This window comes from Leucoraja erinacea, chromosome 13 (genome assembly GCF_028641065.1).
Source record: "Leucoraja erinacea ecotype New England chromosome 13, Leri_hhj_1, whole genome shotgun sequence".
NCBI lineage: Eukaryota > Metazoa > Chordata > Chondrichthyes > Rajiformes > Rajidae > Leucoraja > Leucoraja erinaceus.
In genome coordinates this window covers 8556168-8560024 of record NC_073389.1, presented here as the reverse complement: position 1 = coordinate 8560024, position 3857 = coordinate 8556168, and the positions used below count along the sequence as shown (strand labels likewise).

At 44.6% G+C, this 3857-nt stretch overlaps 1 long non-coding RNA gene across 1 annotated transcript; it reads left to right on the top strand.

Annotated features, from left to right (window-relative positions):
* The first annotated feature begins 1681 nt into the window (after positions 1 to 1681).
* LOC129702600 (uncharacterized) lies at positions 1682 to 3415 on the top strand. Its single transcript, XR_008724407.1, has 3 exons — positions 1682 to 1839; positions 2403 to 2547; positions 2938 to 3415. It is a non-coding gene; the product is annotated as an uncharacterized LOC129702600 (long non-coding RNA).
* The last annotated feature ends 442 nt before the right edge of the window (positions 3416 to 3857 follow it).

Below are 3857 nucleotides of genomic sequence, written 5' to 3'. Positions count from 1 at the left end.
AACAGTATTCACAATGATAGACACAACATGCTGGAGTAACTCAGCGGGTCAAGCAGTATCTCTGGATAGAAGGAATGGGTGATATCTCTCTATTTCGCCGTCTGTATCTCTCGTTTCCCTCTCCCCTGACTCTAGTCTGAAGAAGTCTCAACCCAAAACGTCACCCATTCCTTCTATCCAGAGATGCTGCCTGTCCCGCTGAGTTACTCCAACATTTTGTGTCTATCTTCAGTGTAAACCAGCATCTGCAGTTCCTTCCTACACAATAATAAATACACCAAGTCCAAAACAGCAGAGAGGTGTAACATTGTAGTGCAGAATATAGCAGGGTGGTCAAATCTGAACACCATACTCCAAATATGGCCTCATTAATTTCTTATACAACTGTAACATGATATCCCAACTCCCATACTCAATACCTTGACTGATGAAGGCCAATGTGAGTAACTCAGCGGGTCAGACAGCATCTCTGGAGAAAAGGAACAGGTGACATTTCGGGTTGCGACCCTTCTGCAGACTCAACTCTATTGATGTCTTGTTTTCACACCTTGTACTTCCTTAGCTCTGTGTCTTCCTCTCTCCTGACTCTCAGTCGCAAGAAGGGTCTCGACCCGAAACATCACCATTCCTTCTATCCAGAGATGCTGCCTGTCCCGCTAAGTTGCTCCAGCATTTTGTGTACGTCTTCAGTGTAAACCAGCATCTGCAGTTCCTTCCGACACAGGAGCACAAGCAAACTCCCGAGGTCAGGATCACACCATGTCACCGAAGATGGACACAAAATGTTGGAGTAACTCAACGGGCCAGGCAGCATCTCTGGAGAAAATTAATGGGTGATGTTTCGGGGTTGAGACCCTTCTTCAGCCTAATATCAGGGGAGTACATAGATCCGGAAGTGTAGAGATAAGGAAGAGTAGAGGTAAGGAAGTATAAGGTGTAAAAACAGGACAAAGGGAATGATGATCAAGGGAAATGTAGTATATGTAGGTCACTGATGTTGCACTCTGAAATTAAATGCTATGTTTTATCCTACAACTTTTGTATCATAATCACACAAAACATATGAAATGTGTGTATACACCCTCAAGACAGGTTGAAAGGCCACAACAATATCGCCTTCAATGTTATTGAAGCATCACACTGTTCTTGAAGAAACAACATCCTGTGATATATATTCGGCTTTGTTTTACTGTCAGGCCATCAAATGAAATGAACGAAGGGCCTTCATGTACAGAGTCTTCGACAACCCATTCAGGGCACGCTACGGTACTGCACAACGACCAAAGCTCTTTTAACTGTGCTGTAATGCAGCAGGTCTGGCTACACATTGAGCCACAATATGACGATGACATTTTCTCTGGAACATGTTGCCGATCCTGTTCAATAGAGACCGATTGTTCCTATATTTTATTTCGCTCGATGACACTGGTACAAACCTGTGCCTCCTCAAGGGTGCCATGGCAAACGTTAAACGTCCCAGAAGCAACATTATTGCTTTAAAGGCGATATGGAATCGAAGACAGGAACAATTGAGGGGTGGGGTCGGCACTGTACAGACAATAACCGACTGATTTCGCTTGATGTCGCTGTTGATAAAAAAAAAAGTTGTCGGTGTTCGCCAGTGAACTCATGTGAGGAATTGCAGCCGGCAACACCCCCTTTTCGACCAGCCAGCCCCCAGCGTTGCCATTGAATGGCAAACAGAGCCAATAAGTTCTCACAGAGGGCGGTGTAAACCAAGGGTGATTTGCATACACCACATATAACAGCCTCGCCCCAACGCAACGCTCGTCACTTGCAATTGAGTTAACGGCTTGCTGAAGGAAGTTTAGTCGAGTGGTAAGAGGTTATCGATAATTTCTGCCCCCCTGTTCGTTAAAATTTCATTGATACAGCGCTGCTTCGATTTGTAGTTTTGCTTTTTTTGTGCCAAGTGCTGGAGCAAGTGATATTTTAGTTTTTTTGCATGTGTCGGATCTTTTGCATTCTTTGTGGTTGGTGTGGATTCTTTAGAATAACTGTTTAATGGCTAACAACAGGTGGTGCGTTTATCACTTTGGCTGGGGGTTTAAAACTCGTGTGGCATGTTTTTTTAAAAGAGGAAGTATGTAGGGTAGGGACGGACTAGTGGGAAAGGGGAAAATGTTGTGTTGAGGATAATATGGAGCCTCGGCCGATGTGTAGTGAGAATTTGCTAGTGGCTAGGGTGAGCTGCCTGTGTTAAGGACAATGGGTGCGACCGCCGTGGTCACATCGCGCTGTGTATGTTTCAGCCAGCTAAGTGGCTCGGCTCATGGGCTGGGAGCGCAGCGTACCTACATGCTCGGATATACTAGCTCGCTTGTTCTCCCTACACCCCCACCCCCCCCCCCCCCTCAAGTAATGCTCGTGTTCTGTTCCAGATCCCTGAGCCCCCCCTAGAAATGTCAGACAAGGAAGCCCAGCCCGCAATCAGCGGCGATCTGCAGGAGGCGATTACTAAATTCGAAAAGGGCAAACTCAATACCTGCGAGACGAAAGACAAGACCATCTTGCCCGACCAAGCCAGTGAGTGGAGTTACAATGCAGACGCCGCTCGCAATGTGCGCTTTTATCGGTGATAGTGGACGTAATATAAGCTAGTTCGGATCTCTGCAATTGCACAGGTCTGCAATTGCTAAAGGGTTTGCATAAAGCAACATGTACAAATAGCATCAGCTCGCCGGGGATTTGTAGTTGATGTTTCACCACCATAACCGTCGAGGGAGGGGTGAATAATGTGAGCCTCGCCAATGATGTAATGGCACAGCCCAATCTAAAGATCTCAAATCTCCTCGAGTATTTGCAACCCCGTCGAGGTTATCTTCCCAGGATTTTATCGGGCGGGGCGCCTCGGTGATTTTTGTTGCTGCACTGTTTACTTAACTTGCTTTCCAACCCGTCTCTGCTCTCTTTCAGCAATTGAACAAGAAAAGAAAGCGGCGCAAGAAGAAGCATCAGGAAAATGAGATGCCTTTCTGATCTGTGCTGTACATTCCACAAGCATTGCCTTCTAGCTATATCTTTGTAAAAAAGGGAAAAAAATCCTTTCTTGGATGCAGTATAATCGGATTGAATGAACTGGCTGGCTCGTTCCTTACCCCATTACCCCTATCACTGTCCCCCCACTTTTCCTTCCTGGCCTTTCAAAAACAAAATGATGAATTGAACTACTGACCATCAGCCTGGCTTGACCTCTGATGGCACTCAATAGCTTGCATGTCAAGAGGAGCTTGGAAAAGACTGCAGGAATCCTAATAACCAAATGCCTGTGAATAGAACAAAGATACCAAGGACCTGTGTTCATTTAAGTTGAATGTAACGTGCCATTTTGTTAGGCCCCTTGGATTGCAGAGTAACTTGTTTTTTAATATGCAAATAAACATTTGAAATCTAATGGAGTTGTGGTTCTGTTTTTAAATAAGCGTTGCGGTCACGATGCAATTAGAGGGTTGAAGATTGATTGGGCTTCTGTTTAATCTTGCTGCCTAAAGCTTGGTTCTTTGGAAGCAGATGTACTTGACAGAGATAAGACTGAATTCTAACTTGGTACAGAATTTTGATGTTGAAATCGGAAAGCAAATGGTGTTCCAAACTAGCCTGCCTCCGCCGCACCCGCATGCTATAGTTATGAATTGGATCACTTTTGCGCAAATGGTTGTTCATTAATAAGTAATGCTCCATTAGTCAACATCGTTGTATAGAACTAAACTCTTACTAGTTCTATATAGAAGGTGATAATAAATAGTTTGACATGTAAGTAACTCAAAATGAGAGCTGGGGTGAAATCTTTGGATTTGGGCATTTCAAAATGAGCAATAACAAATGTTAACTCAACA